This window comes from Lissotriton helveticus, chromosome 7, assembly GCF_964261635.1.
Source record: "Lissotriton helveticus chromosome 7, aLisHel1.1, whole genome shotgun sequence".
NCBI lineage: Eukaryota > Metazoa > Chordata > Amphibia > Caudata > Salamandridae > Lissotriton > Lissotriton helveticus.
In genome coordinates this window covers 853,483,608-853,508,504 of record NC_136068.1, presented here as the reverse complement: position 1 = coordinate 853,508,504, position 24,897 = coordinate 853,483,608, and positions in this window count along the sequence as shown.

Sequence of the window (24,897 nt, the reverse complement as noted above, 5' to 3'; positions counted from 1 at the left end):
CAAACCATTGTCACACACAACAATATAACACTAGAAGCCCTCCGATGGAGTTGGGAAAGTGGCATACCTGATCTTTCAGATGATGATTGGACAGAGGCGCAGGCGAGTCCTCACGGTGCTGCTATAGCATCTCGCTATCATCTGATCTAGTTCAAATTTCTGCAGTAAGCCTATTACACTAGACATCACCTATGGTGTATGAGTGTTATACCTTTGCCGATGTGCCTGAGGTGCAAGATACTCTCATGGAATATCCCACCTGAACCCAAAATAATTTTGCTACATAGTATAGATGGAATAGGTGGCAATAGGTACAAAAAACACATATTTTTCCAGGGTCTCACGCTTGCCAAGCATGATATCGCCCAACATTGGAAGAGTAAAAACTTCGCCATCTTTAGGGAAGTGGAAAAAAACCTAGGCTAGGTGCATGGGAATGGAATTGGCTGCATTTAAAGTATGGTGTTGCCTCCCGATACACCAAAGGACATGGCAACGATGGGAGGATTATAGAGGTATTGACCTGCCCGCAGTAAAGCCCCCAGGTTCCCTCATACAGCAGTAAAGTAATTCAATTGTATAGTCTCCGTATATTAGACATAATTATCCAAAGGACGTGCTTTATTAATGATTGAGAGGTATGGGGGAGGGGAAAGGTGAGCCGATTCTGTGCACAGTTTAGCCAAGGTTAATTGTTTATCTTCTCTTTCTATTATTTTCTGTACTCTTTCCACTGGTACAAGACGACATTTGTATGGTACTGCTGTACCGTTATAAGACTGAATACAATAAAATAAAATGTTTAAAAAAAATGAAAATAGGTTTGAATGATATCAACAGAAAAATTAACTGTATATCAACATAAACATATTTGTGTCTTACATACCGCAAAATAAGCTGTTTGTAATACTAGTACTGCATATGCATCCTTCAGCAGCTTTTGCAGCATCCTGTCCTGGGGGCTAAAGTAGAAGGGAAATGCTGTTTCTCATTTACAGTAAAGAAAGTCATGCCTTTTTTAAATTGGTATGTTATATAACATGGCTAATGTAGCTATTATTTTACAACAAGAGGTTGGATCATATTTAAGTGCACCCCCATTATTGTGCAAACAGCTGAACCTCCTTTTCAAACAGTTGTTCTTTTGATAATGGATCAGGTCTGTTAGTAAGCAAAAATTGTATCTCTCTCGCTGTTCATGAATTTAAGTATGGTGTTACCATGCACAGGATTAGGGAATACGCACTGTCACTTGTAACACGAAATATGTATTTAGAATTGTGTTCACACTAAACATAACTTTTTAACTACCACAATTACTGTTAACAAGTGGCCTACCAGGCACCCAGTCATCTCCACACTCTCCTCTTGCTAGGCAATGCACAGGGCCAAAAGATGTGAGTCATCGGTGCCACCGGGAACATGTGGTACTTTGAGGCAATACACACCATCATTTGAGACCGTGTTGATTTCGATAAAGGTGCTCTTTCTCTCTGAGGGGGCAGTAAATGGGGACAGGCGTTCCATTCATACATCTAAAAATGTTTGAGAATAGCACAATTTAATAAAATTGTACCTTTGTAGAATGCAAATCAGCATATTTACCTTTTCCAGCATGAGATCTAGTAATTTCCGGAAATCCCTTCACAGAGCACTTTGTGAATTAAACCCACCAACTGGCACTGTGCACTGATAACTACCAGATGTTGGGAGATGTGGGCTCCACAATATCTAATTTTGTGGAGATAAAGCCTCATTGTTTTGGGTTTGCCTGACAAAAACAGCATTCAACTTATCAGTCATCTGTGTAAAAAGTATTGCCTGTCTTATCTTTCTTTTCCAGTGCTGTGCTTTTGTGATGCACATCTTCCTCACCGTAGCACAGAGTGATGCCATTTTGAAGGTTGGAATTGCATTATGGGTAAAGTTTTATACTTTGCTCTTGGTTACCATCTGCTTCCACTTGATGGTAAATTGCACGTTCTGTTTGTGACTTTTGGCAATTTGCAAATGATTAGAACATGTGGATTGAAATTATGTAATTGTGTATTGCAATTTAGGAAGAGCACATTTAAACTACAAACTAAGAATTTGGTAAACATTCGGTTCACTGTGCAATTTTAACGAACCAAAGTCTAACGGCTACAAAACCTTTGTACATCAGGTCATTAGTGCTGTGATAGATGAATGTGAGCTTTTCTGTGTAATGTGTAGGTTTTCTACTCTTTTCTACTGTTTACATCTACAGTATTAGAAATCCATATGATGGGTGTCATAATTGAAATCAAAGTTGCGATATATGGTCCCTGTCAATCCCAAAATGTTCTTCTGCTGCGGGAAGCCTATTGCATGATAATTGCAGCATTTTTATTCTTTGAGAAACAAAAAATAAGAGGACTCTGGTGTACTTGAATGTAAAGGAAATTATCAGCCACCCGAGACATTTCCAATATAAACCCTTATTTACAAAAATTGATGTTGGTTGTCATTTGTATTTATACTCAGTAAACAAACTGTAACGGACTTTTGGGTGTCCTAAATTCAATAGGATATATTACAAAATGAATAAAACAATAATGTAATGCAATTGGGGCATTTTTCAAACCAACCCCTTTCTTCAGAGTAAGAATATGTGAACAATAAACTTAGGATTTAATCAAAATATAATTAAAAAAGTGATTTTGATGGGAGCTACTTCAATTGACTTTTAATGGATTCTCTGTGGAATGCCTCCCTCAACACCGCAACCCTAGGTACATGCCAGATCACAGGAAGTCAGTCTTTAGTCTTCCATGTTATAGCAAAAATTACCAGGACTGAATTTCCAGTTTTCAAATTAATGGCTGCGCTCATCAAAGAACTGGAAATGTTGCCCTGTCTTGTTTATCTTTCTTATAAAACTGCCTCATGTATTTGTCATGTATCACCACAGAGTTGGAATGCTAAACTGTTTTATCAAAGACACAGTGAGCTTGGATGTGCTTCAAAACACCTTGAAACAGACTGCACGAAAAAGTTTAGGGTGGCCTCAGATGTCCACAAAGAGACACCCTGAAAAGAATTTTACATCTGGTTCACCACTAGTCCTCGAGATGGGTTATGCCACATTGGAATGCTATTCCCTATTCTTTGATCCAGAGTTGAGCTGTTAAGAAAATACAATGGTAGACAATGTGGCTGAAAAGAGATTTAATAAGGTGATACATCAAGCCTCAAAATACCCAGACTTCTTTGCAACCAGACATTTAATACATTGGGTCCCCAGGTAGGTATTTTGCTAAATGCCCCTAAGGGATAACTGTTAGACCTGTCAACTGTGGTGTGGTCTTCCCCCAAACAATTTGCTTTCGCCACCTCTTTTTTCTGAATTTCGTTTTTGTTGGCAATAGGAATCTGTGCCTTATACCACAGTTCTTGTGCTCTGTCCCTTAAACATAGTAAAATTGGCCTACACCTGGCACATTTAATTTACTTCTAATTCCTTAGTATTGTGGTTCTACATATACCCAGGGCCTGTATATTAAATGCTACTAGTTAGAGACAGCACCCACTGCGCACTCCATTAAAGTAGCACTGTAAACATGTCTCAGACCTGCCATTGCAACCTGTAGTTGTGCAGTTTTAAACTGCCATTTTGACCTGGTAAAATAAATCTTTTGCCTCACCTAAACCTTCCTTTTTTATTACATATAACTCACCCCTAAAGGAGGCCCTAAACAGTCCATAGGGCTGGGTGCAGTGTATGTAAAAATTTGAGCAGGTGTGTTCACTATTTACATGTCTTGGTAGTGAAAAACTCCTACATTTATTTGTCACTACTGTGAAGCCTATCTCTCCCATTGGATAACATTGGGTTACCTTATTACCTTTAATAAGTGCTAACTGCTGCCCTGCTGCACTGCTGATGGAAGGACTGCCTTGCTGCCATCCTGACTGAAGGAGGACATGGCCTGGTCCTTAAACCTAGGATCACAGAAGTGACTTCAAGAACTAGTTGGCTTACTTCTGCATCAGCTACAGGGACGTAAGCTCCAGAGACCTTGAACACTGCACCTGGCCTCTGGCCTGGAGTAAGTCCTGACCCCCCAACTAGTTTACCCCAGGTCCAGGACCTTTGGAAGTGGTGGTGTTAGAGGTGCTGTTCCTGCTTGACCCTAAATCTTAGGATTTAGAAAAATATCCAGCAATGTATCAGCCTGTAGAGGCCTGCGTCACATTATACCTGCGCCAGGTATAATGTATGCAGGGTAGAAGTACCCACATTAAACGCCATATAAAACAGATGCAGTGAAATATACAACTTTTCATTGCATCACTATACGACTTGACTGCGTCAAAATCGCTATACCTTCTCACACCAGGCATAAGGATAGATGCAGGACTTTTAACATGGGGCTCACCTCTGTGTTCTGGTGCATTGCTGGAGTTGCATCAGTCTTACGACCAACTCCAGTATTGGGTCACTTTAGCACCCAAAGATGATCCAGAATTTCAGACATATCCGTGAACCCTTGCGCCATGGAGCACTGCATTGTAAATAACGTGTATCCATGGCATCGTTAGGGCATTTACGATAGGAGCAAGAAATCTGATTTATTGATGTCGATGTGTCAGTTCTTGTAAATATGTCCCTAGATTAGTACACCAACCAATGACATTCCTTGGCACATTGGCACCTAATGAGGAAAAAAGAACTCCAAGGGCACACTTCCTTTTTAGCTGGCACTAGGACAGCACAGCAGAAAAGCAGTTCTTGCAGGGCAGCAGTCCAGCAGAGCACCAGTTCTTGTAGTAGCTCAGCAGTCGTCCTTCCTGGCAGAGTTTCTTTACAGGTCTGGAAATGTCTGAATTCGTGGGGTAAGAGACCCAGTACTTATACCCAGTTGTGCCTTTGAAGTGGAAGTGACTTCGAAGAGGGGCTTTGAAGTGCACAGAGGTCCTTCTTTACCAGCCTTGGCTCTAGACTCACAACAGTGGAGTATGCAACCCTTTGTGTGGGGATAGGACACTGCCCATCCATGTGTTTCAGCTCCTCTCTTCCATCCTGCCCAGTATGACCCATCAGGATGCAGATGGCCACTCAGTCACATCTAACCTTCCTTTAGCTGTGACTGTCTAGAGGGAATGCACAAAGTCCAGCTGTCACCTACCACCGACATGTATTGGAGATAGGCTGCAGGCACACAGAGCTTTAAGAGCAGAAAAATTGCATCTTTCTAAAAGTAGGAGAAAAGCATCCCTCCACCAGGGAGACGTCCCCTTGATGCACAGCTTATTGTCTCCTAATAACTGGAGTTAGCACATTAAATGAAATCCAAATAAAAAAACCTAACCAAAAATTATAATTGATAATTTATCAATGCAGGATTTATTTTGTCATCTTTGTATTGTTCTTTTTGAGAACAGATGCGTTTATTAGAACAATTCCATGTGTCAAAGCGTGATACATAAGGTATCTCAAAGCATCATAACCCAATGCATTTTGGGCTGGCTTAGCCCTTCATCAGGGGAACTAATTGTCTCTTAAACGTGCTTAAATGAATCTCCGAACTGTGCCTAGAAGAAAAAGTATATCGGTGATCGATCACCGAGAGACTTTGAGATACCAGGACATATATCATGCTTTGACACGTTTGCTCTTATAAATGACCCTCACATCACCCTGCCCTATATGCTGACTATATTTACAACAAGGGGTGGTGAGGGACAGAGTCTCTGAATTAAGCAGAATACTCTCACCCTGTCAGGAGATCAGGGCTAGATCCAACACCGTTTTTTAGCTCACTGCACCATCCCAGTTTCAGAACCTGGCTGTATGCAAATTAGTCTGTTCCTGTCCCAGTGCATGATGGGAACAGGGCAAACCAAACTACAAAAGCCAATTCTTACACTGGGAAGGAAACAAGCTTCCGGGGACCGGTTTCTGGCATTACAGCCGTCTTCGGCCCGGCTTGCTTGAATCCTGATGGTGCAATGAGCAAGGGACTCATGTCTGAGTATACCCTTCCACGCTTAGGGTGGACACAAATATTTACAACAAGGGGTGGTGAGGGACAGAGTCTCTGAATTAAGCAGAATACTAATATATATATGCTGACTATGGCCTACCTTAGCGGTGACATATCTGTAATAAAAGGGGAGTTTAAGGCTTGGCAAGGGGTTTTAAATGTTAAGTCAACATTTTTTTATTTATTTTCTTTACAGAGTTTTATATAGCGCGAATTTGACCAAAGTATCGGGTATCAGAGCGCTTAACATAGTACCAGTTGCGTTACATGAGGACACATTCATTTTTTTTGTTAGGCACAGGGAGATTAAGTGATGCCCAGAATCACAGGATGTTCAGCGTCATTGTCGAGATTCAAACCCAGTTCCCTAGATTTAAGGTTGACTGCCCTAGCTGTTAGGCCAACACCTCTCCCCAACATGGCAGAGTAAACTGCACACACTGGCTCTACAGTGGCAAGTCTGAGACATGTTTACTTGTGTGAATGGCTGTAGTGTTAAAGGCACTCCTATGTATTGAAACCACGGGATGACCTTTGACTACCATTGTTTTAATTGACTTTGGTGTTTTATTTTATCCTACCTTGAATGTACTGCATGTGCACGTTTCTTTGAAGATTTCTTTCATGTCTCTTTGTAGTTTTAAAGTGGGAGTGCTTTCACAGAGTAGAACAACCTTGCTAGGAACAGAACATGTGGGATGTGCATTTGAAAGCATGAGAGAGAGAGAGAGAGAGAGAGAGAGAGAGCGAGAGAGAGATGTGGAATTAACTTCTTGGTGTTGGAGTGCAGCATTATGAGCAGTAGAGCTCAAATATGTATTATGTTGTACATTGGGAGATGAAGTGTGCAGTGTTATAGGCAGTGGTGCACAAATGAGCATTCTGTTGCACATTGGGAGGTATTATGAAGTTCTTATTATTGGCTTTGACATGTCCTCATGCCATCTTGAATTTTGACTGTCAGCTAGCTTGAGCTTTGCGCACAGGCAGGCCCCCAGATTACTCAAGTTGTTTAGGCTATTCACGTTCAAGGTTGTTTTGTTTTCTGTGCTTTTAGTGATTGTTGAATGTACTGCTGGAGACTTTCGTAAGCTTTGTTGAGATACAGGCTGCTGACTTAGAAACTGAGATTTGGGCCTGAATGGCTGATGCATCTTCAGTGCAGCAATCTGGTTTGCTCAGTCTCTTGACCCCGGCTGTGAATCCCCTAGTCTGGAGTGGGCCATGAGGAAGTTTGCACCATCTGATTTGTTTTATTTTTGATTAGTGCCATTGTGATGGGTGAGTGTCTGTGTGCACATTTAAGAGTGCCTGTGTGCACATTCAAGTCTCCAATGGTTATAATCATCTGATGTGTTTTGTTTGAGTATTGGCTTTGTGATGTGTGAGTGTCTGTGTGCACATCCAAGTCTTCAGTGGTTGTAATCATCTGATGCATTTAGGTTATATATCTTTCTGATTTCTTGAAGCGGGCGTCCAGTGTTATATGCTTTCACTTCATTTCATATTATTATCTGTCATGCAGTTAAGAGTTGCATTTGCCTTCTCATAAGTGTGTTATTACTGCTTGCATATACACATATATATATATCCATATACATTTGAATGTTGTTCATTTGACATCTGGGAAAGCCTTTTTATTAGAGAGTGTTGCATAAATAAAACCCCATTCCTTAATTTGAGAACAGTCTTTGATGTGTCTCCATTTATAAAAGTGAAATCCCTTTCCAGGTGTTGTGTTGTCTTTTTTACTTCGTCGTGTTTGAGCCTCCGTGTGGGAGGTCAGTAATTTCTATTACTTGGGAATGCGAAGCAATCCAATGGCACAATCAGTACTGCAGGCTCACTAGTAGCATTTAATTTACAAGTCCTGGGCACCCGTAATTGACTCTACTAGGGACCTATGGATAAATAAATACACCAATGTGGATAAGTCAATGAAACCATTTTTATGGGAGAAGCACATGCACGTTTGCACTGGTTAGCAGTAGTAAAGTACTCAAAGTCCTAAAGCCGACAAAAAGAAATTAACAGAAACTCGAAGTAAGCAGAAAAATAGTTTGGAGAAGAACACACTAAGGGCAGGCTGTCAGGTATAACACTTTGCAGGATTGACACTCACTGTCACTGTAATAGTTTCATTATTGCTAGCATACACCATGTGTGTTTAGATGGCAGTCTGTTTTCTTTTTCTACTTGTATTATTTTAATTCATCTTGTATATGTTTGTAGAGGTTGTGTATGTTTCATTTTAGTTTTGGCAGAGGGTGAATAAAACAATGAGTCAGTGCATGGATGAATGGATGCAGGAGTGCCAAGATCATTGAGAGAGTGCATATATGTTGACATATTGAGTGCCTAAACCCATCAATGATTCAGAAAAGGGGGTGGTGATGAACAGAGTGTCTGAATTAAGCAGACCACTCTTACCCAGTCCAAAGATCAGGGCTTGATCCATCACCGTTATTTAGCTCACTGCCCCATCCCAGCTCAGAACCTGGCTATATGCAAATTAGTCTGTCCCTGGCCCAGTGCATCATGGGAACAGGGCAGACCAAACTACCAAGCCAATTCTTCACCAGAAAGGAGACAAGCTTCCGGGGACCGGTTTCTGCCATTTCAGGCGTGGTCGGCCCGGCTTGCTTGAATCCTGATGGAGCAGTGAGCAAAGGACTCATGTCTGAGTATACCCTGCCACACCTATAGTGGCCAAAAACGATTCAGAAAAGGGGGTGGTGATGAACAGAGTGTCTGAATTAAGCAGACCACTCTTACCCAGTCCAAAGATCAGGGCTTGATCCATCACCGTTATTTAGCTCACTGCCCCATCCCAGCTCAGAACCTGGCTATATGCAAAAACGGTGTTGGATCTAGCCCTGATCTCTTGACTGGGTGAGAGTATTCTGCTTAATTCAGAGACTCTGTCCATCACCACCCCTTGTTGTAAATATTTTTGTCCACCCTAAGCGTGGAAGGGTATACTCAGATGTGAGTCCCTTGCTCATTGCACCATCAGGATTCAAGCAAGCCGGGCCGAAGACGGCTGAAATGCCAGAAACCGGTCCCCGGAAGCTTGTTTCCTTCCCAGTGTAAGAATTGGCTTTTGTAGTCTGGTCTGCCCTGTTCCCATGATGCACTGGGCCAGGGACAGACTAATTTGCATACAGCCAGGTTCTGAAACTGGGATGGTGCATTGAGCTAAAAAACGGTGTTGGATCTAGCCCTGATCTCTTGACTGGGTGAGAGTATTCTGCTTAATTCAGAGACTCTGTCCATCACCACCCCTTGTTGTAAATATTTTTGTCCACCCTAAGCGTGGAAGGGTATACTCAGATGTGAGTCCCTTGCTCATTGCACCATCAGGATTCAAGCAAGCCGGGCCGAAGACGGCTGAAATGCCAGAAACCGGTCCCCGGAAGCTTGTTTCCTTCCCAGTGTAAGAATTGGCTTTTGTAGTCTGGTCTGCCCTGTTCTCATGATGCACTGGGCCAGGGACAGACTAGTTTGCATACAGCCAGGTTCTGAAACTGGGATGGTGCAATGAGCTAAAAAACGGTGTTGGATCTAGCCCTGATCTCTTGACTGGGTGAGAGTATTCTGCTTAATTCAGAGACTCTGTCCATCACCACCCCTTGTTGTAAATATAAACCCATCAATGGCACAAAAGGGACTTTCATTCATAAGCTAGACCTATTGCCATTGAAATCCTAGTTCTTGCAAAATGTGCAATTTGTCAACTTCTTATTCTGTTGCAAAGCTGAGAAACCATACAGTGGTCTTTGAATTAGGACTCTTTAGATGTTGTAGATTGAAAATCTCCTTCTATTTCATTATCCATAAATTTGTCTCTACACATGCTAATATAACTATTTATACTGACAACCCATCCAGATGGTAAATATGGTTCTTCAGGTTATCCATAGCGCCAACACAACTTTGAGGGTAAAAAGTGTGCTCTATAAGTGGATTAAATGGAACAATAAGAATAGCACCAATTACTATGTCACAGTCAGACTTCTTGACCTTGCCATTGCTTGATATTGTTTGCTTTTATACAGTTATGAATTTAAATAATGGAACAATACATTTGCATTTGTATTTCAGATAATAATAATAATAATAATAATAATAGTAATAATCAGAATAATAATAATCAGAATAATATTCATAATAATACAAATAAATCTTGTTACTTTGTTTTATTATTTTCTAAAATACAAATGAAAATGTATTGTTCTAATAATTAAATTCATAACTGTATAAAAGTAAACAGTATCAAGCATTGGCAAGATCAAAAGTCTGATGGTGATTGCCAAGTAATTGACATTGTCAATAACTGTATTGTAAAATATATTTTTAGCTCAAAACGTACACAGTACCATGCTAGTACATGGCACTGTGCAGAGCTACTTTGTGTGGAGATGTGCTCTTTGTGATGTTTGCTCACAGAGAAGTTAGCCATTGCTAAAGTGGGCCGACATTGCCCAGGCTTTATGCTGTAGTGGGCGGAAATAAATGTGAATGACACAACAACAGACCAATAGATGAAGAGTTAAGGGAGAAAGTGTCTATATGTAAGTGTATTACATATATAATTCTAGTAAAATGCCAATGAATGGGGGGCGTGTTCAAGATGGCGACGGAGTGAGACGTGTTCTCTGTCCCTCCGCCGCCGTGATCTATTCAGCCTTGTCCAGCGCCTTCCCTGGACCTTACCAGCGGCTTCTCCTAGCGCGACGCCCCCGGAGTCACTGGGGTGCTCTGTGCGCGACTGGGGCCGCGAGGGTGACAGGCTGGTCCCGCATCCACGTCGAGGCCTGTGCCGTGGCGGACGTGTGAAGCCGGGGACTTGCGTACGGCGGTGAGAAGGCGGGACCATCAGACTGCGCTGCTGCGGAGCCGCCCGCCCGGACGGAGGCTGACTGAGCCCACGGTGGTCGAAGGTCTGGCCTCACTGGGGTGCGTCGCGGAGCTGTCCGGAGAGACCCCTGGAGCGACACCGCATCGAGCTCTGGGACACGGCGAGGCCCCTAGACTACGGGAGCCCGGGGATCTGCGGCCTAGCTCCCGGACGCGGTTCCCAACCTCCTGCTTGAATCCTGAGGAGTGACGGGGGCGGCGCTGCCGGTCACGGAGCTTAGCTGGGGGCTCTCTGATCCTGGGACCGCCGGCGGCCCATAGCGGTTTCGGGCCCCGGTGGAGGCCGGCTAAAGTTGGTCCACGAGCTCCCTGCCTGCTGCCCTGAAGCGTGGTCCGGCTGGGCCACGGAGACAGAGCCGGCCTCCCCTTGCACAAGGCCTGGTATCTGCGACCCGGTGCCGAGACGCACTGTGGACAATCTGGCCTCCTGCGTTGCGGTCGGTCGCGGCCCGGGGAGGGGTCGGAGCGGCGCCCCCCCCTGACTGGTGCTTAGGAGCGGAGGGCTCCACTGGGGGCCGAATCTTGCAGGAGTGCCTGGGTCAGCCCCCCCGGTGGCGGCCTACCTGCGGTGGACCGCAGGCTACCTGTCTACTACCTGTGAGGGTGTTGGCCCTCACCCGCTGAAAGAGGCGCGAGTCGCGCGAATCCACGCGGGGGTGGCCTGGACTACCGGAGGAGAGCAGAGAGGGGTCGCCTGGCTCTGGTGGTGGCGAGAAGGGGAGCGCAGTGAGCCCTCTGGGGGCAATCGAGAACTTCCCTGAGGCCCCGGGGTTGCCATGCTTACCCAGGCGCGACTGGAGGGGGATCATCATCATCGGAACGGACTCCCTAGCAGGCACCGGCGACTGGTCGGGTCGCGATGGCTCAAAGAAACCGCAAGGATAAGCCCGGTAAGGAGGGGCCTCTCAGGGGATCGCAGGCGACGTCGTCCCCAAGCACTAGCATCGGCTCCTCTCCCCGGCTGCGTGATGATGAAGCTCCGGTCACCAAAGCATTCATGCTAGAACTCTTCTCGGCCATTAAAGAGGACTTCTCGGAGCTGCGGACTCAGCTCGCCTCGGACCTTAGAGAGGTGAGAAGGGATGTGGATGGCATTGGCGAGAGGGTCGCGACATTAGAAGAGCACGATCTGGGCATGGCGGAGGACGTGCATCAGCTGCAACAGGACGTGATCAGGCTGACGGAGCAAAACTTGGACTTGCAGGCCCATGCTGAGGACCTGGAGAACCGTTCTCGCCGAAATAACATCCGCATCCGCGCGGTGCCATGGGAGGGTGAGGCGGGGGACTTGCGTGGATACGTGGAGGCACTCTGTTTGCAGATCCTGGGTGAAGAAGACCTGCGAGAGATCAGAATGGACAGGGCACATAGAGTTGGGCTGCCGAGAGGCGCGGGGGCTCCACCCCCGGACATTTTGGTCTGCATCCACGACTTTCAACTTAAAGAACGTATTCTTCGGAAGGCGAGAGGGATTGCTGACTTGCAGTTCAGAGGACACCGTCTCCAGCTTTTCCAGGACTTGGCTGCTTCCACGCTGCAGAAGAGGCGCACCTTTAAACCTGTGACTTCCTACCTGAGGGAACAGGGTGTGGCGTATTTCTGGGGCCATCCCTTTCGCCTAATCTTTCGCTGGCAGAACAGATTAGTCCAGGTCCGATCGCTGCAGGCGGCCAGGGAGCTACTGGGCTTGGACGAGCCTGCCCCCTCCCTGGGCGCGGATCGATCCCCGGCGCGGAGGCGGCGACGTTCGTCTTCCTGGCAGAGAGTGGGGTGCCCGACGATGCACAGCAGACCAGATCCCTCGGCCAGCCAACAGGAGAGAGACGGGGCAGTGGCCTCGGTGGTGAATGTGACAGAGTCGTTGTCACAGAGCAGCTCGGGAGCGGCATGACTCTGCAGGGAAGGCTGATGGGTGACGGAGGGACACCCCCCCCCCCCTCCGCTCAGGTACCGTGGGTAATTATGTACTTTTGGAGAAGACACCCCGGTCCAGGACCTGAATGGGACATTACCTGGTGTCCCAACCGCAGCCTGCGGTGGGCTGCTGAAGCCGCCCTTCTGGTGGCCTTTTGTTTTTTCTTTATTTTCCCTTTTTCTGTTGCCCCCTTGGGGCCTTTGCAGTTGCTGGTGGAGGAGGCACTCCTGTTGAGGCTCTCCAGACCTGGGGGTGGGGAGATTGAGGGGGGGAGGGGAGGTGGTGGTGGTAGCGAGAATGCTTGTCGCAGTTTGTTTCTGTCTCCGCAATCTCTGGATGTGGGGGGTCGGAGGGAGGGAACCGGGTGGGGTGGGTGTTTGATAAGGTTCCAGTGGTGCTGGGTGGAGTGGTGTGTGTCGGGTATAGGGAGAAGGGACGCTGAGCTGAATGTGAGTGCTTGTCCGTCATGCCGGTCATTGTTGGCACATGGAATGTGAAGGGGTTGAATTCCCCTCAAAAGAGGCAGAAGGTGTGGAAATATATTTTGGATCATGATTTGGATGTGGTGGGCCTCCAGGAAACACATCTGACAAGGCAGGACGAATCCCACCTCAAGCACAGGCAGTATCCGCTGATATATAGATCTTCGGCCCACACTAAGCACAGAGGGGTGGCTCTTATGTTCCGTTCAGCAGTGCGATTTCAACCGCTGGGAGTCAGGAACGATAAAGAGGGTAGATGGATTTTGGTCAAGGGGGTGCTTCGGGGTAGATTGTGTACCTTTCTACTCCTCTACGCTCCTAATGTAGGTCAAAATAAGTTTCTCCAGGACCTGCTGACCACAGTGATGGACTTTGTTGAGGGGGCGTTTTTTGTCCTGGGGGACTTTAATCTAGTGTGGGACCGTGATATGGACGGCTCTCGTTCCCAGAGGGCGGAGGCTGGAGTTTGCTCGGCTGAGACGAGTGAGCGGTTTGTGAACTGTGGGCTGTTTGACGGGTGGCGGGCCCTCCATCCCCTCACCCGGGACTACACTTACTATTCACAGGTCCATCAGTCTTATTCCCGTCTAGACTATGGATTTCTGAGTCAATCCCTACGGGGAGCCCTGAGCGATTCTAAGATCTTCCCCCTCTCGTCTCCGATCATAGCCTGCTGACCCTGTGTTTTCGTTGGGCGCTGGATGGCACGGGATCGCGCAAGTGGTATTTCCCGGTCTCTTTGATCAGAGACGACCCCTCCTGTAGGGCTTTGCGGGCGGCGATCCGGGAATTTTTTGATCTTAACCCTGTCCAGGACACCTCAATCTTTGTCACTTGGGATGCCTTTAAGGCGTCGATCAAGGGCAGTTGCTTAGCCCTCAACGCGGCTATCAATCGGCAGCGCCGGGAGGAGAGAGAGGGTTTGGAGGACGAATTGGCTCTGTTGGAGGTGTCGCATATACAGAATCCCACCAGGCAGACACTCCGCTCACTGACAGCGATCCGGGGAAAACTCAGGTCCCATTATAATAATAGAGCGGAGTTCACTCTCCTGAAATTGCGCCGTCTCTCCTACTCGCAGGGTAACAAGATTGGGAAACACCTAGCGTGCCAGTTGAGGCACAAACGGGAGAAGGAATATATAGGCGGTATCCAGGATCCTAGGGGTGACCTGCATCATCGTGATGAGGAAAAGGCGGAACTTTTTGGAGAGTTTTATGCGGCGCTCTATTCAGGAGATTCCCTGGACCCAACGGCCCAGAGTGACTATGTTGGTGCTCTTCCACTCCCCCACGTCTCTCCCGAATGGAACGACCTGCTGTAGGCCCCCTTCACTAGGGGGGAGGTTCTGACGGCGATCAAAGCCCTGAAACCCAATAAGGCACCCGGGGCAGACGGCTTTACGGCGCTCTTTTATCAGACCTTTGCGGCAGACTTAGGTGACCATTTGGTGCACCTCTTCAATGCCATGGCGGTCTTGGGCACGACCACGGGCTCCATGGCTGAGGCAGTGGTGTCGATTATCCCCAAGCCAGGGAAGGACCCTACCAAGTGCGCCTCCTATAGGCCTATAGCCCTGCTTAATATAGATGCCAAATTATACTCGTCCATACTGGCAACTAGGTTACAAGATCTTATGCCCACGCTCATCCACCCGACCAATCCGGATTCATTAAGGGGCGCCAGACCCACGATAACACTCGCCGTGTGGTCCACCTTATTGAAAAGGCTAACCGCTTCCGCATCCCTGCGGTATTGGTATGGTTGGATGCGGAAAAGGCCTTCTACCGGGTGGACTGGGGATTCCTTTTCCGGACCCTGACAGCTTTTGTCTTTTCGTCCAAATTTGTGACCATGATCCGTGCGAACTATAGTTGCCCCCGCTCCAGAGTCTCGGTCAACGGTCACCTGTCGGCCTTCTTCCCCCACTCCCGTGGTACGAGGCAGGGGTGCCCGCTTTCGCCCCTGCTCTTTGCTTTGAGTATTGAGCCACTGGCGATGGCGGTGAGGGAACACCCTGCCATCCAGGGACTGCCTTTTACGGGCGAACAACACAAAATCTCGTTGTTTGCTGACGACGTCCTGCTGTCTTTGTCGGATCCTGCACGCTCCCTGCCCCAGGTCCAGGCTGAACTAGAGCGCTTTGAGGGAGTGGCGGGCTTCAAGGTCAACTACGACAAGTCCTTTATTTTGAACCTTACGCTTTCCCTGGCTGAAGTGGACCGTCTTCGCCCGTTGACCCCCCTGCCATGGACGCTTTCTTCCCTTCTGTACCTGGGGATCCACCTCACTCCAACGGTGGGGAAGCTGTATGCCGCCAACTTTCCCCCCTTGCTGGCGCGTATCCGCTCTGATCTGAGGCACTGGCTACCCCTTTATATCTCGTGGCTGGGACGGATACACGCGATTAAAATGACACTTCTCCCCAAGCTGCTGTATTTATTCCAGGCTCTCCCCATTGTGGTCGACACCGACTTCTTTCGCAGTATAAAGACCCTCATGCTCCGCTTTATTTGGAGGGGAGGGAGGGCTCGCTTCTCTTTTACCACACTTAGACGACCACGAGAGGAGGGGGGGTCGGCCTGCCGGATATACTTCTCTACTATAAAGCGGCGCAGCTCCGGGTGTTAGTGGAGTGGTCTCAGCCGGAGTCAGAAACGCACTGGCTCCATATGGGCAGGAGTGTGGCAGGGAGGTCAATCTGGGATCTGGTGTGGAAACCCAAGAGGGACAGGCCCAAAAATGCATACATCAGCACTCCCACGGGCACCACCTTGAAGGTGTGGGATTCACTCGCCGGGGATGAGAGATGGACTACGTTCCGTGTTTTTTGGGTTTCATTTCTTGTTTTCTCGTTGAATCTCTGGGGCATTGTGCCTCAATTGTGGCGGGAGTCACTCAACGCTGCTACAGAGGGGCGGCTGCTGATTGCGATCATCCATGATACCGAGGCCTACCCGGACTGTGTCGCTAACGCCCGTGGGCGCACTGTACTTGATTGCCTGCTTTGTAATTGTTATCAGGCGAGCCCCGACCTCTGGCTGGGAGTCTTCGGCTGTTCTCTTGACTCTCTCCCGCCTGCCAAGATTGCCCCCTGTGAGGGAAGTTGTGCGAGATTGTCGCGAGTGTTTTATTTTCTGTTGCCTAAAAATAAAATACATCTTTGAAAAAAAAAATGCCAATGAATGCCAATAAAAACACACAATGTTAAAATTGTATTGCTAGGTATAATCGAAAAAGTAAATGCACATAGGTTAAAAAAAACACTTCTCTGTTGTGTAACAGGAAGGTACACTAACAATAGACCAAAGTCAATATTGGGTCCTTTGAAAACAGAAACTAAGATCAGTTAGACAGGGCAGGGAATAAAATACTGAGGCTCTACTTTACATACACTTAAAATATAAACTAAGGATTGCATTCTCTGCAAATAGTACCACTACCCGAAACATCATTAAGGTATTTAAATGAAAGTGGGAAAATCAGCAATTCAGCAAGTGATTTGCAAATAATCCCAGGCACAACAACCTTTATATAAGACCTTAACAAATCTTTCTTCCATAGTTAGAAAGTTAGACTTAACTAAGTAAGCGACACCTCTAATCAAGAAACTTTCAAACAAAAACTTTTAGAAATATCTTCTTTGTAAAATACACAAAAGTTTCAAGAAAATTAGATGTTGAGCTAATTTCATTGCTTATTAGGGCCTTATTGTGCCTGCCTTTGTGGCATGAGTGTTCATTTTGTATGCCCAGAACTAACTTCAACGCAGGGTCATGTAAATTTCTGGGGGTGTAGAATTATTAGGAATCTGTGTTGAAACATGAGAATCGCCTGAGAAATTAGAAATTCCAAGGAAACCGGGGTCCAGTTTCCCTGGAAATTCCATGTTTTCCCTCAATTATTCACCTGAGACTTCAACTGATCCACTGTGTTCTCATGTATCACAATTACATTGGGCCAGTTTCTTCAGTTAACCATTCCATCAGGATCAAAAGGAACATTGTAAAGAGACGCAAAACAGTATTTCTTCTTGTTTATTAAAGAGGGCATTGAATACTTTTGAAGAAATGACTCATAATAGGTGAACCGAGAACGCAATTATATTTTGAGAAGAGGAAGACATATCAGTCTTTAAAGATACATTGTTTATATAATCGAAGACTTCAATGAATAATAATCCAAATCAGAGGCCCAAACTAAAGTGGCCATTAAATATGTAAGACTGCTAAACAAACAAGTATTTGCATAGTCAATAAATCTTGCTTTGCCAATGCTTGATTGCTCCTAGCATTTGTTCTGTCAATGCTGGTAGGATTGAAATGCAACTACTGGCAAATCCAAAAGAAATGGGCAGTCATCTAGGAATTGTATTAAGCATGCATCCACCGTGGCTGTTATGACACATCAAAACACAATATGACAGCCATCATGGATTGATGTAACATTAAGTATAAAAAAAGTATGTAAGATAATATTGTTATACCATTCCAAGATGGCTGCGATGATTTGTCTATATGCAACTTGATCACTCACGTTATACTAATTTGCATTTATTTCTCCTTTCATTGATTTACAGCCTGGCAACCAGCAACAGATTATGTTCTGAAGGTTGATACTTCTATTGAAAATACACTATGCTTACCTGATGTTTCTCATTTCCTTCCAATCTGTGACTATAAATGGGTACATTAGCCCTCCCTCCATGAGCATGAGTTCTATATTCCTTAGCATGTAGGGTAAGATCATGCTATGATGTGTGTCTTCTTAATACTTCACCTTCCATTTTTGCTTTTGTGTGCTGCGCCGGGGTACAAATATTTCCATGACGTGTTTTGTATTATAAACTATGCAGTCATTACAGATATTTTAGTGTACTTTATACCCGGCAGGAAGCATTTAACTCTTTAGTTTAATCCCATGTATGCACTTTAACTGTGGCTCCCAATTGTATAGGTTACAATTCCGAATTGATTAATATTAACAACATGTATAAAAATATTTTTTTTTCTCTTGATATTTCCTTTCAGCTTCACAGTTTTGTTCTCACACACGCCACTCCTAATGGGCCACCTATTATTTGATTCACGGTAGGGATAGCTATTGTAGAGGTCCATAGGTCCAGAAGCAAACCTCAGACCCTTTTGGGCTCTTTAGTTAGGCTGGAAAATGTGGGAACCACCCCTATTCCTCTCAAATCCTAAATCAGTAAATTTCTAAACCTTAACACGGACAACCGGAATATAGTGATTGTGATTGACCTCCTGATCGTTTTATTTCTTCTCTTGCTGAAAAGAAGGTAAACTGGCTACAATGTTATTAGCTACCTTACCTTGCATATTTCTAGTTTATTTAATTATATATTAGGGAGGACATACACCAGACCCTAATTTCCTCTCACTCCCCTTTGAGGAATACAGTTTCCTTTGTGTGACATGTACTAAGTAACTTTTCTCCTTAATTATAACTGAAAAACATATTTCTCCAAACAATATTAATATAAGATGTTTACTCGAGTGTTGAATTCACAACGTCCTGGTTGTTTAGGCTTAAAGTGTAATTCAGCAAAATTATGATGCAGTTGTTCTTGAGCATTAATAGTGGTAGTTTGCCAGGAAATAGAAATAAGAAAATGAATGTTTTAGTGATCTATTGGAGACTATAGAGGAAGGCTTTGTATATTAGGATATGTAACTATATATAGTTTTGATCTGGTACCAATTAATGATTGTGCTCTATTCATGTGCTTACATATCAATACATGGTGTGTAGAATTACAAGTCATTTGAGTTCCTTACTTTATGTGACAGGGTGATTGTCTCTTAAGAAATATGGAAACTTAGGTGCCATAGCGAACATCTCAAATATTTCATGCTGATGTTTGTCGGCCCTGTTTCCCTGTCATACATTTGGCTCTGTGTCGTAGGCCTCCATTATGGTTGCCCAGAGAGTTATCCAAATGAGGAGAAACCGCTCTGGCCAATTCTGAGTAGTCTAGTGTTTCCGGAGCTAAAATTTCACTGCTTCAGGTCTGCCATTGTAGCCTGTAGGGCTGCAGCCTAACACAATTCTGATTAGCATATCAGCCTAAACCACTTTGTAATAAAATGTCTCTAAAGTGACTAGGTACAGCGTCCCAGTTTCACTGGATCTCCCAAATATTAACAAACACCTCCAAGACACTCGGGCTGGCCTAGTTTTTTCATTGTTCCTACTTAAGTTAAAGATCACATAAAGGATATTAATTTTTACTTGCTACCCAACATCGTGTCATTTGAGTGTCTTTTACTCATTTTGTCATGTCATTCATTAGTTACGCTTGCTTGGGAGTTAAAGCATCATATCTGAAGGATTTGGAGGTATGCTACAGTGATGAGTAGGGTCTGGAGCAGAGTAACTTAATATGTTTCCTCCAGCTTCTTACACTGCCAAGCTGCAAGCATTGAATGCTAATCTTAATACACCCAGGGGTATATGTACAAGAACTGCCGCTAACTAGTGTTAGCATTAGTTAGCAGCAGTTTTCTTAATGCGCCCAAGCACCAAAAACTATTGCCATGTTAACGATGTATTTACAATATGTCGCTACATGGCGATAGCAACAGCGAGCTGTGGTGAAAACTGCCGATAAGACTAGCACGAAGGTGGTAACATTTTGATGTTAGTGAGAGAAAAGTGACTAAAGGCCCATTAGCGGCAAAACAACTCATGTTAGTCAGCCCAACTTGACTTTTTTTGCCTCTAGAGGCAAAAATACAAATAGCCTATAAGTCCAACTCCAATGAAAAATAGGAAATAAAACCAATGGAATGCAGAATGAAGCAGCCAGGGCCAAATGCAGCACAGATCATCAACCCCCCTCATACCCCCCAACAGCCAGGATGACCAGCCAGAGTCCCAGGTGAGGATAAAATGCAGATTCAGGGCTACAGTTATGAAACAAGACGCATCAGTGGGAAAAAAACAGTGATGCATTACTTTTCATAGCACCCTTCTTGCAATACCACGGCAGCCGAAACCTTGAAAGCGGGGACAGTCCCTGGGGCCCAGAGGCCTCGCTAGGCCTGCTTCTATGACCCACAGTGGGAGACAGAGGTGCTGGGAAGTTGCTGGGCCATGGTGGTTGACATTGAGGCATCGGAGATCACCCTTACCTTGTGGTGAAGTCTGCCAGGTCACATGGAGACATGTTGCTGACCTGTGTGAGAAGACTGCCTGGCACAACTTGGAGTTGTGAACGGTAGAGGTGCTCCTGCGCTCCACCATAAGGAGGTCGGCATTTCATACCAGGCGCCACCACTACACTGGGGTGCATGGAGGAGATTACCAATGGTGGGCCATGCCTCTCTAAATCACACGCCGGAGGATATTGCACAGGCCGGCACTGTGGATGGTGAGGGCCCTGCGCTGCGCCAAAGTTGTGTGGCGGGAGCACTGCAACTTCACGCCTAAGAGGGCCCTGTTGCCTCACCTGTATCAGGAGGTTCCCCAGCTGCAACTGCTGTACCTAGGCATGTAATGAAATTCCATCTGGCTGAGGGTCCTTCTGGCTGAGTCTCAGATGTGGAGAGAGTGCAGTGCATTGAGCCCCTGTGTCAATGTCCAGGTGAGGAGATGGTGGGACGCATAGCGGAGGAGCCTGTGGTGATTTGGGCCAAGGCCTAGCACCTGTGGGTAACGCACACCATGCCCTTAGCAATCCCTGCGCTACAGCTGACCTACATCACTGACGGCACCACACAAGGCTGGTGGGGGACTCTCTTAACTGGCTTAAGTTGCAGTGATTGGCCATTGGTGGCAGTGGGTGCCAGAGGCATGGGGCCAGTTCTGGGCCAGGCCCTTGGGTATGCAGCTTGATCCGTTGTTACTTGCTAGGGAACATGGAATCTGGTGACCACTGTTAGATTGGAAGAGGCAAACGGGTGGTGCTGCCTTTCCCTGCCCCCTGTAAGTTTGCTTTTGGGTGTACAGTGTCTAACCCTAAGGGGCTTCCTCTTCTCACAGCGCTGCACCATCTGGTTGCTGTTGCTGGTTCCTCTGACCCAGAGGTCAGGTGTTCAAGTCCCTCCTCCACCAGCAGGCTCCTGTCTGTGCCTCATCCCTGGTGGTCGAGTGGTAGAGCGTCAATGCTCTGCAGCTTGTCTGCCATCCTGTCCCTCTTTTTGGCTGTTCGTGTTCATCTTTTTTGCTCTTCTCCTTCGCTTTTTAACCTTTGTCTTTTTTTATCTTTGACTTTTGTTTGGCTTTGTTTTACCTGTGCTTTTTTGCAGTTCTTTTTTCCATATCCTCTTCCTCATTGCTGCTGCGATTGCCCATGTCCCAACCCCCTCCAGTGTCCCTTCTTGCATTTCCCACCTCCCAGCTGTCTAGCCCCCCTGCAGCACTACCTAATGGTGAATGCTGTGCTGCCATGTAGAGTGATTAAACAAAAATCATGCCAATACTGTTCTCCTTATTTTCTTGTTCAAATTACCCTCTACATCCGATTGAAACAATATGTGTGAACACAGTTTATTGCCAGAATAAATCTATTTTATTTTTCTTTAAAATTTGATTCATTATTTTGGTTAACTTTTCACCAATTTCATATTTAAAAAACAACTGTACAAAACATATAACAAAATTAATCAATTTTTTTCTCTAAAACAATCCCCTCTACACATTCATACTCACAATAACTTCATACTTCAATCATACTATCTCTCACATACATACACACAACGATAATATTTACACTTTAAATACAATATTCACAAAATACCATAGACAATTTAGTTTGTCAAAATAACAAAAATTGAAAGAACATTTCAATAATCTTATGGCTCAATATACAAAGGGTCTACGCGTTTCGAACTCTCAATTGGTTGTGGAGTTCTCATCAGGACCATAAGCTGTGAAAGGAAGGGGAAAACCTTTCTTTAGTGTTTGGTGTTCTTTCACAAAAATGACTAACTCGCTCACCCCACCTCTTGTTATCAATCCTTACCTTTCTACACAGAGGCTGGTGTCTTTATCATGTCACCCACGATGCTGAACACTCTATAAGAGAAAATGTGTATATGACACCATTAACCCACTATTCAACCCATTTCTATTCGCGGTGGGCCATACTCATTTTACCATTTGCACTTACTCGTTATCCAGCAGGTATACGTGTTGGTTGTAGCAACCGGCCCTACAATGAAACAAATAGAGGAGGGCGGGGCCAAAGAAATATATTGGTATAATGTTTTGGTAGCGCAACACAATGTATGTCTTGAATCTAAAGTAGGAAAAGGCTTACTTTCTCAGTGGCAGCCAGCACTGTGTGCAGGGTTGTTATTGATTAGTGGCCGCCTGCAAGAGAACGAAGCCCGTTAATGCTGGGACTTCTAACGAGCATGGAAATAATAAGGGCGCCACGGAGGGGCCAGGGGAAACTAACCTTATCAGTGTACCTTAGTAACCGGACAATTCCTTCATCAACGGCAATGTTCCAAATCCAATCTATGCGAGGAAGCCGCGGTTACGTTTTTAGAGACGCGGTCCACTTCCTGGTATCGAGGATCTTGGGAAATTTAGTTTCATATACTCCATGGCATTTTTTCGTTAGTGCGCCCGCCATCTTTAGATGTATTGTGATGGGTTCTCCGTCTATTCAAGCCTCACTATAATACCATCTGCGGTATCATTTTTGGGCGGAAAGAATGGAATCTGTATTTTAATGTTCCAAATGGTGCAGACTCTATATTTCTAATGACGTGATGTTTCAAATTGCATAAGTCAATGGAGGGCTCATGAGAAGTATAGTTGTAGCTGTTTGCATGAATTTATAAATGCAGGATTTTTCATTTACCCATATTACGGATATCCGCGGATACTGTGTTGCACTCGTGTATGAGACACACATTGCTCTGCCTTCTTTGTTGTCCCAAAGGGTGTTGTTATTCAATCAATCAATCAATCAATCAATCAGAGGACTTGTATAGCGCGCTACTTACCCGTGAGGGTCTCAAGGTGCTTTGTGTGCGTGGGTGAGGAGTTTGAAGGTGATCCTCTTTTCGACGGGGAGCCAGTGGAGGTTTCGAAGGTGGGGGGTGATGTGGCAGCGGCGGGGTACGTTGACGCTCAGTCGAGCAGAGGCGTTTTGGATGCGCTGGAGACGACGCAGGTATTTGGCTGGGATTCCGGCATAGAGTGCGTTGCCGTAGTCCAGCCTGCTGCTTACGAGGGCCTGTGTTACCGTTCTTCTTGTCTCGGTCGGGATCCATTTGTAGATTCTGCGGAGTGTGCGGAGGGTGTTGTAGCAGGAGGAGGATACGGCGTTGACCTGTTTGGACATGGAGAGGGTGGAGTCGAGGATGAATCCTAGGTTGCGTGCGTGGTCGGTTGGCGTTGGTGCTGTTCCCAAGGTGGTCGGCCACCAGGAGGCATCCCAGGCTGAGGGGGTGGGTCCGAGGATGAGGACCTCCGTCTTGTCCGAGTTCAGTTTCAGACGGCTGCTCCTCATCCAGTCGGCGATGGCCTTCATCCCGTCGTGGATGTTGGATTGCGGGTCCTTGGTGAGGGAGAGGATGAGCTGAGTGTCGTCGGCGTAGGAGATGATGGTGAGGTTGTGGTGTTGAGCCACTTGAGCGAAGGGGGCCATGTAGATGTTGTACAGCGTCGGGCTGAGGGAGGAGCCCTGGGGGTCGCCGCAGATGATGTCGGTGGGTTCGGATCGGAAGGGCGGGAGGTGGACGCTCTGGGATCTGCCGGAGAGGAAGGATGTGGTCCAGTCGAGGGTCTTCTCTTAGATTCCGGCTTCCTGGAGGCGGGTCTTTAGCGTGTGATGGCAGACCGTGTCGAAGGCGGCCGATGGGTCCAGAAGGATGAGGGCAGATGTTTCCCCGTTGTCTAGTTGGCGCCTGATGTCGTCTGTGGCTGCGATGAGGGCTGTCTCGATGCTGTGGTTTCCTCTGAATCCGGATTGGTATGTGTCCAGGATGTTGTTTTCTTCCAGGTGACGGGTCAGCTGCAGGTTGATGATTTTCTCGATGACCTTCGCCGGGAACGGGAGCAGGGAGATGGGCCGGAAGTTCTTGAGGTCCTTGGGGACCGCCTTGGGTTTCTTGAGGAGGGCGTTGATTTCGGCATGCTTCCAGCTTTCCTGGAATTTCTCATTTTCGAAGGAGACGTTGATGACCCTCCGTAGTTGGGGTGCGATGGTTGCGCCTGCCTTGTTGAATATGTGGTGTGGGCATGGGTCTGTCGGTGATCCTGAGTGGATGGAGTTCATGGCTTTGCGCGTCTCGTCGTCAGAGACGTTGGACCAGGAAGTCAGATGGTTGGTGCTGATGGTGCGCGCGGGAGGGGTGGGGTCTGGTGCGGTCGGGTCGGTCGCGGTGTTGAAGCTGTCATGGATTTCAGCGATCTTGCGACGGAAGAAGTTGGCGAGGGAATCGCACAGTTCCTGTGAGGGAGGGATGTCATTGGCGCTGGAGTTGGAGAGTTCTTTCACGATGCGGAAGAGCTCTTTGCTGTCGTGTGCGTTGTTGTCTAAGCGGTCTGTGAAGGAGGATCTCTTGGCTTGTCTGATGAGATGGTGGTGTCT